Source organism: Pongo pygmaeus, chromosome 10 (genome assembly GCF_028885625.2).
Source record: "Pongo pygmaeus isolate AG05252 chromosome 10, NHGRI_mPonPyg2-v2.0_pri, whole genome shotgun sequence".
Taxonomy (NCBI): Eukaryota; Metazoa; Chordata; class Mammalia; order Primates; family Hominidae; genus Pongo; species Pongo pygmaeus.
The window spans coordinates 88,035,713-88,045,229 of NC_072383.2; the positions used below are offsets into that span (position 1 = coordinate 88,035,713).

Here is a 9,517-nt window from a genome sequence, read left to right on the forward strand (position 1 = left end):
CTTTTAAAATATAGTAGACCCAAGGAAATTATTCTGCCCCTTCTACCACGTAAGGACACAGCTATAAGGCACTATCTGTGATATCTGGAAGTGAGACCTCACCAGACACTAAAACTGCCTCCACCTGGATCTTTCACTTCCCAGCCTCCAGAACTGTGAGAAGTAAGTTTCTATTGTTTATAAGCTACCCAGTCTATGGTACTTTGTTGTAGGAGCCCAAATGGACCATGAGACCACATAAAGCCAGAATCCTGCTTTATAGCCAGTGGTATGCTGGTACTACTTCCTACCAACTTACCTAGCTCAGGAAGTGTCACAAAAGCATCAGGGAATCTCGTCTTCTTCCCAAGACTTTGGGAAAGAGGTACCAAAAACAAAAGACATAAAATAAATCTACCCTAGTTACATCACTGAGAAACTTCATGACACTAAAAGACAAAGAGAAGTCTTAGCAGCAACCAGACAGGATAAAACAAACAAAAACAATTTAGCATGACAGCCACCTTTGTATTGGCAATTGTAGATAGGCCAAGAGAAAAAGGAATAACATCTTTAAAGTTCTTAGGGAAATAACTGATATGGTTTGGCTGTGTCCCCACTCAAATCTTGCATTGTAACTCCCACAATTCCCACATGTCCTGGGAGGAACCCTGTGGGAGGTAATTGAATCATGGGGGTGGGTCTTTCCTGTACTGTTCTTGTGATAGTGAATGGGTCTCATGAGATCTGATGGTTTTAAAAAACAGGAGTTTCTCTGCAAAAGCCCTCTCTTTGAGTGCCGCCATCCACATAAGATTAACTTGCTCTTCCTTGCCTTCCACCGTGATTGTGAGGCCTCCCCAGCCATGTGGAACTGTAAGTCCAATAAACCTCTTTGTTTTATAAACTGCCCAGTCTTGGGTATGTCTTTATCAGCAGCATGAAAATGGATTAATACAATAACTCTCCCAGAATGTATATTGAGGTAAAATATCATAGGAATGAAGATGAATTTAACATTTTCAGAAAAACACTAAGAACATACTTCTCACAAACCAAAAGAGCAGAGTTCCCATCCCAGCACTTTGGGAGGCCGAGGTGGGTGGATCACCTGAGGTCAGGAGTTTGAGACCAGCCTGCCCAACATGGCGAAATCTCATCTCTACTAAAAATACAAAAAATCAGCCGGGCGTAGTGGCGCATGCCTGTAATCCCAGCTACTTGGGAGGCTGAGGCAGGAGAATCACGTGAACCTGGGAGGTAGAGGTTGCAGTGAGCCAAGATCATACCACTGCACTCCAGCCTGGGAGACGAGTGAAATTCCATCTCAAAAAAAAAAGCAGAGTTCCCAAGACAGTCGCTCCTTTTCATAAACATTTGAAGTTTCTGTGTACCCTGTTGGATGTCTGCATAGGCACAGATGTGTTAACATATCTGTTTTTAACTTAGGAGAGTAAAGAGAAATGGAGAGGGGAGCCAGAGTGAGAGGAAGAGTGGAAGGAGAGTCATCTTTTTGTCCCCACCATGTGGCTTGGCATAGATGCTTAAGTTTCCTTGTAAGACAGCTTGGAATGAAGCTGCCAGCCAGGTGAGAGCACCTATCAGAAGACTACAGGGTGCAGCTCCAGAGAAGAGAGTTAGAATGAGGAACAAGAGGTTGGTAAGAAGCCTATCTCATATGATAGAAGACAGCAGTAGAAGGCCTTGCTGAGCTCTTCCAGAAACTCCCACATAGACCCACACAAAAGTCAGTGTTTGGTTGCCTGCCACATTAAAAGTATTGACAGCCAGAGGGGATTTCGATAGAGCCTAGCCAAGCAAAGGGACTGCCATTTCTTCACCCTCCGTGCCCTCAACACTGGAAGAGCCACAGCTTCCAGAAGGGAAAGGGGAGAGGAGTAAAAGTGCAGATACTGAGTGAGCACTCTCCAGCCCTCAATACACACAGACAGTGATGGGGGAGAGAACTTTTTACTCAGATAGAGATTTAAGATTTTAACAGTAGTAGACTAAAATTTCATTGATAGGCAGTAGAAGGCTTTGCTGGCCTCTTCTAAAAACTCCCAGAAGAGTTCAAAGGTCCCAGAAAGTTAAAGGCTCTGCTTCAGATGTTGTTGAGGAACAGGTGTGGAGTATTCATTGGATCATGGTTGAAATCAGTTGTTCAAGAAAAATACCTCATTGAGCTGAGCTTGAGGCCCTAACCAAATGGGTAGGCAAATGAAATCAGAGTAGGAATAAGCACATGAGTGAATTGGAAGACATGAAGCAATTACAGATCACAGATACATGAAACGCAGCTTAGGTAGCTTTCCAGAAAGAGGGCTGATGTGACAGGTAAGGACGTACTTGAGGTAGAGACAGGGCGGGAGAATGAATTTTAAAATTGTATATATAAAACTGCTGAATGATTAACACCATGAAAACCTGGCAATGAGCTATGTCTGGTCAGATGCACCTTCCTATTTCTACTCTCAAGACCTACAAATGCTGATTTCTTCATGACATTTCTTTATGGTAATGATGGAGAAACTTCTGGAGACAGCTTGTCACAGAATTAAGTTGTCCAACTTACTCTCCCCATCGGGCTATTGTGAATTTCCTGGTTCCCGACCACCTGCCAGGTTCTGACCATTTACTTCCTTTCCTCTTTTGGAGCCCATATCCTCCAGGTCCACATTGTTTGCCCTGAACTCCAATAACTACTCTCTTATTCTTCTTGCTTGCCCAATTGCTGGCCCAATGATTAGATTTACTTCTCACATCTATTTATACTCACTTCTGCTTACTTGTTGCTTAGTTTCAGACCTCACTGGCTCGTCTTGAACTTTATTTATGCCTGTTTCTGAAAAAAGAAAAAGTCCTGATGACTGATTCCCTTACCTTGTCAAAATTCTCAACTCTGCTGAATTTCTGGCTTTTCCAGTTCCAAATTCTAGCCAATTTGTAATGCTTGGCTATCCTTAATCACAATCACAGCATTAAGAGTTAACTGTATTTTTCTATTATCAGTTTCATTTCTTATTTTATTCAACTAATTTGTTTTTTAAAAAGTACACATTTCTCAAATGCCTTGTTTCAATGTAAGCTATAGAAAGTCACCCTACTGTCAAACACAAAGTTTACCAAGCAAAATTGCTTTTCCCAATACAGTCTTGTTTATAGGACTTCAAGAACACTTCTACCTAAATAATCTATCACAAAGAATGAAGATTTAATCATTTTGATTTGGTCATAATAAGTTCTCTTTGGGCTGTTACTGATATAAATACATACCTTCTGTATTTGTGTTAATGTTTTGGAGGATGGCCCTAGTCTAACTAAAAATTATGTTTTTAGTTCTTTGATTTTCTCACATATATTTTTTTTTTTTCAGACACAATCGGGGCTTACTGCAACCTCCACCTCCCAGGTTCAAGTGATCCTCCTGCCTCAGCCTCTCAAGTAGCTGGGACTACAGGTGCACACCTCCTTGCCCAGCTAATTTTTGTATTTTTAGTAGGGACAGGGTTTCACCATGTTGGCCAGGATGGTCTCCATCTCTTGACCTCATGATCCACCTGCCTCAGCCTCCCAAAGTGCTGGGATTACAGGCGTGAGCCACCGTGCCCAACCTATATATTGTTTTAATGCTTGTTTTGCATACATGTTTACATTTAAATTTTGCATCACTTTCCAACAGTGATATAAATTCTCATTCTCCTTAATCATTCCTTTTTGTGTCTCTAACAATGAAGTGTTGGGCACTTAATATCCTCATATTTTTCTTAGTTCTGTGTCTTAGACATTTCTCCCAGATTTTTAGAACCTTTTCCATTACTATTATAAATAGAAAAATACTAAGACGCCTCCCTCATTTAACTCTTTTGTTTTTAATCTCCAAGAATTCAAATGGTAAAACTAGGTATATTATATAAATGTGTATATATTCTTTGTGTTTGTTTTTTTTCGCATTGGACATTTATCATTAAGTTTTTAAATATTAGGTATAGATAATTATCTGTATGTATGTATGTGTGTTTTTTTATAATTCAAACAATACAGATATATATAGTGTAAAAAGTGAAAGATCCCTGTAATCATACCCCAGCATAACCAGGGTAAAAAGTTGTTATTTTTCCAGAGTGGTTCTTGCTGTGGGGACATACAAGGAAATAGAGGATACAGCATAGAGTGTCTGGACTTAGGGAACATATACATCTAGTGGTGCTGACAAGTCATGAAACAGCAAGAGAAAGAAGTCCAAAGAAAAACATAAAGATGTGACAGTGTAATACATGCTGTATCAATTCATGCTGAAGGAATTCAAGTTAATTGGAAAGAATATTATGAGAAAGATGAATCTGAAACTTAGCTTTGAGAAGGAGGCAACATTATGTTAGAAAGAGCCTGAGCTTTGATGTAAGGATTCCAACTCCATTTCTGAAATTTATCAGCTGTGTGATCTTGGGCAAGTTCCTTAACTGCTCTGATTTTTTTAGTTCCTGTCTGTATAAAATGAGGATAACCTTCTAAGGTTCTTGTGAGGTTGAAATTAATGTAGTTTTTCATGATAGATACTCAGTAAATAGGTGTTTAAATTCATTATTTACCCACATAATCTGCCACATTTGATATTGCCTTAATATTCTCTAGTGTGTATAAAAATAATATAATGTATTGAAAAATGTAGAAAACATAGTTATAATTTATACAGCCTCAAAGGGAATTTTTAAATTTTATCAATATTCATCATTTAAAAGGAGATTTAAAAAATTTAAAGAATTTTGAAATAGTAAAGAAATTGAGATTTAGGCTCTATCAATGTGACATATATTAGTGAAACTAATAAGTCAGATAACGTTTTTTATCTTACAGGATCCTTCAATGTCTAGAAGATTGCCACAATTTGTTATGTTAGGGTCAAATCAATGACTATACAGGCACAGCAAGAAAACTAACAAGTGTTTCTGAGTAATGATTATGGTCTTCCCTGAAAACAAAGACAAGCAATTCTTTAAGAAAGCTTAAAACGGCCATTGAACTCTGAACCAGAGCCCAAATAATGAATATCAAGCTACCTCCTCAACAAGAAATGTTATCCCAGCAGTGCAGCTGTGAGCTAATTAAACAGCCCAGATCATTGTGCTAAACTTTAGTACTGCATTTACAGAATTAATTCAGAGGACATCTTATTAAACTCTGGGGTTTATCAGAAGAAGGCAGCCTCTTTTTTTTGAGCAGCATTTAAAAAATTAACATACTGGATAAGCTGCTTATTATAGATGGAGCCTATGACATCCTTCAAGTACATGCAAAAACTAAGCAATGAATTTCTAAGCAAAATAATGAAGCTATTGCACTCTGAGACCAAAATGTAAAAATAGTACCTTAGATATCCTGAGAGCACTTTCAAAAAAAATTATATTCTATATGGTTATTTCTAAAGTCCTGAAAGACATACTGATGATGACTAATATGCTGGAATCTAGCATATATATATATGTGTGTGTGTGTGTGAGAGAGAGAGAGACAGAGAGAGAGAGAGAGAGAAATATGTAGCAATTCTATATTTAATTAACTTGGAAATCAGTAATAACTGGCATGTGTAAGACAAGAATATTTTAAATTATTGTGAAGTATAATACTTTCCCTCTTAATTAGTCTTAATAAAACTTGGGCTTTAAAATTTATATCTAGAAATCTAAATCATAAACAAAATTCCTACTTTATTGTAAATGCTGATGGCTGTCATTATTTAAGTTATTATGCATGGGCAGTAATGGTAGGAATCAGATATGGAGACATTTATGACTGGAAACTTTGTGGAGGGCATAAAATATGTTACATTATTTTAAGTTTGTTGATGTAGTGGACTCAAGAAGATAAAACAAATCAGTGAATTCTTTACAATCCTAGTCACTCATCTTTAAAACAGGGAGAGCAACACTTATCTTACATTATTTTCAGTACTGCAACAAAATAAGATAGCGGTTTTTGAATAGTTCAATAATTCTAACACTTGTAAAGTAACGGATAAAAATAAGAGAGTCCTGAAATAAAGCAGCATACCTACAACCATCTGATCTTTGACAAAGTAGACAAAAACAAGCAGCAGAGAAAAGATTCCCTATTCAATAAATGATGCTGGCAACACAAAAAGAAAACTTAAGGCCAATATCCTTGATGAATATCAATGCAAAAATCCTCATCAAAATACTGGCAAACTAAATCCAGCAGCACATCAAAAAGTGTATCTACCACAATCAAGTAGGCCTTATTTCTGAGATGCAAGTTTGGTTCAACATATGCAAATCAATAAATGTGATTCATCACATAAGCATAAGACAAAAGCCACATGATCACCTCAATAGATGCTGAAAAGCTTTTGATAAAATTCAGCACCCATTTATGTTAAAAACTCTCAATAAACTATGTATTGAAGGAACATACCTGAAAATAAAAAGAACCATCTATGACAAACCCACATCTAACATCATACTGGATGGGCAAAAGCTGGAAATGTTCCCTTGAAAACTGGCACAAGACAAGGATGCCCTCTCTCACCACTCCTATTCAACAGTGTTGAAAGTCCTGGCCAGAGCAATCAGTCAAGAGAAAGAAGTAAATGGCATCCAAAAAGGAAAAGAAGTCACAACTATCTTTATTTTCAGGTGACATAATTCTGTATCTAGAAAACTCCATAGTCTCAGCTCAAAAGCTACTTAAGCTGATAAACAACTTCAGTGAAATCTCAGGATAAAAATCAATGTACAAAAATCACTAGCATTCCTATACACCAACAACAGTCAAGCTGAAAGCCAAATCAGGAACACAATCTTATTCACAATTGTCACAAAAAGAATAAAATACCTAGGAATCCAGCTAACAGGGAGGTGAAAGATCTCTGCAAGGAGAATTAGAAAACATTGCTCAAAGATATCAGAGATGACACAGACAAATGGAAAAATATTCCATACTCATGGATGGGAAGAATGCGTATTATTAAAATGGCCATACTGCCCAAAGCAATTTATAGATTCAGCTATTACTATCAAACTACTAATGATAGTCTTCACAGAACTAGAAAAAAACTATTTTAGAATTCATATGGAACCAAAATAGAGCCCAAATAGCAAAGGCAATTCTAAGCAGAAGGAAGAAAACTGGAAGCATTATGCTACCCAACTTCAAACTATACCACAGAGCTTCAGGAACCAAAACAGCATGGTACAGATACAAAAACAGGCTCCCAGACAAATGAAACAGAATAGAGAGCCCAGACAGAAGGCTGCACACTTACCACCCATCTAATCTTTGACAACACTGACAAAAACGGCAATGGGGAAAAGACTCAGGACTCCTTATTCAATAAAGGGTACTGGGAGAACTGGCTAGCTATATGCAGAAGATTGAAACTGGACCCCTTCCTTACATCATATACAAAGACCAATGCAAGATGGATTAAAGACTTAAATGTAAAACCCCAAACTACAAAATCCCTGGAGGACAACCTGGGCAATACCATTCTGGACATAGGAAATGGCAAAGATTTCATGATGAAGACTTCCAAAGCAGTTGTGAAAATTGATAAATGGGATCTAATTGAACTAAAGAGCTTCTGCACAGCAAAAGAAACTATCAACAAAGTAAAGAGTCGACCTATAGCATGGGAGAAAATATTTGCAAACTACGCATCTGACAAAGATCTAATATCCAGCATCTATAAAGAACTTAAACTTACAAGAAAAAAACAAACATCTCCATTAAAAAGTGGGCAAAGGACTTAAACAGACACTTTCCAAAAGACATACATGCAGCCAACAATCATATTTTAAAAAGCTGAACATCATGGATCATTCGAGAAATGCAAATCAATCTATGGCCATACCACCCTGAACTCAACCAATCTCGTCTGATCTCGGAAGCTAAGCAGGATCAGGCCTGGTTAGTACTTGGATGGGAGAAATGCCAATCAAAACCACAATGAGATACCATCTCACACCAGTCAGAATGGCTACATTAAAAAGTCACAAAATAACATGCTAGTGAGATTATGGAGCAAAACGAATGCTTATACACTGTTGGTGAGAGTGTAAGTTGGTTCAATTATTGTGGAAAACAGTGTGATGATTACTCAAAGACCTAAAAACAGAACTACCATTCAACCTAGCAATCCCATTACTGGATATATACCCAAAGGAATACATATTATTCTACCATAAGGACACATTCTTGTGTATGTTCATTGCAGCATGATTCACAACAGCAAAGACATGGAATCAACTTAAATGCCATCAATAGTTGACTGGATAAAGACAATGTGGTACATATACACTATGGAATACTATCAAACCACAAAAAAAGAATGAGATCATGTCATTTGACAGAACATGGATGGAGCTGGAGGCCATTATTCTTAGCAAACTAATGCAGAAACAGAAAACCAAATATTGCATGTTCTTATTTATAAGTAGAAGCCAAATGATGAGAGCACATGGACACACAGAGGAAAACAACAGACACTGGGGCCTACTGGAGGGTGGAGAGTGGGAGAAGGGAAAGGATCAGAAAAAATAACTCATGGGTACTAGGCTTAATACTTGGGTGACAAAATAATCTGTACAACAAACCCCCGTGACATGAGTTTACCTATGTAACAAACATGCACCTGTACCCCTGAACTTAAAATAAAAGTTAAAAAATAAAAACAACAAACCAGCAAAACAAACATTATACTAAAAATAATTTAAAAATGGTGCTGGGATAACAGGCTAGCCACATGCAGAAGATTGAAACTGGATCCCTTCCTTACACTATGTACAAAAATCAACTCAAGATGGATTAAAGACTTAAATGTAAAAACCTAAAACTGTAAAATCTCTAAAAGATAACCTGAGAAATATATTTCTGGGCACAGGCCCTGGCAAAGATTTCATGAAAAAGACACCAAAAGCAATTGCAACAAAAACAAAAATTGACAAATGGGACCTAATTAAACTAAAGAGCTTCTGTGCAGCAAAAGAAACTATCAATAGAGTAAACTGACAACCTATAGAATGGGAGAGAATATTTGCAAACTATGAATCCAACAATGGTCTAATATCCAGCATCTATAAGGAACTTAAGCAAATTAACAAGCAAAAAATGAAAAACCAAATTAAAAAGTGGGCAAAGTACATTGGCAGACATTTTTCGAAAGATGTACATGTGACCAGCAAACATAGGAAAAAAAGCTCATCATTAATCAATAGAGAAATGCAAATAAAAACCACCATGAGATACCTCTCTCATCAGTTAGAATGGTATTGCTAAAAAGTAAAAAAATAACAGATGCTAGCAAAGTTGAGGAGAAAGGGGGACGTTTGTACACTGTTGGTGGGAGTGTAAATTAGTTTAGCCATTGTGGAAAGCAGTTCGGTGATTTCTCAAAGAACATAAATCAGAACTACCATGCAACCCAGCAGTCCCATTACTGGGTATATACCCACAGGAATATAAATCATTCTGCTATAAAGGCACATGCACTTATATGTTCATAACAGCACTGTCCACAATA

General features: G+C 37.2%; 1 long non-coding RNA gene across 1 annotated transcript; it reads left to right on the forward strand.

The window, feature by feature from the left end:
* The first annotated feature begins 551 nt into the window (after positions 1-551).
* Positions 552-9,113, forward strand: LOC129010479 (uncharacterized). The gene is made up of 3 exons (XR_008493007.2): positions 552-855; positions 3,356-3,439; positions 4,837-9,113. It is a non-coding gene; the product is annotated as an uncharacterized LOC129010479 (long non-coding RNA).
* Positions 9,114-9,517: the final 404 nt, after the last annotated feature.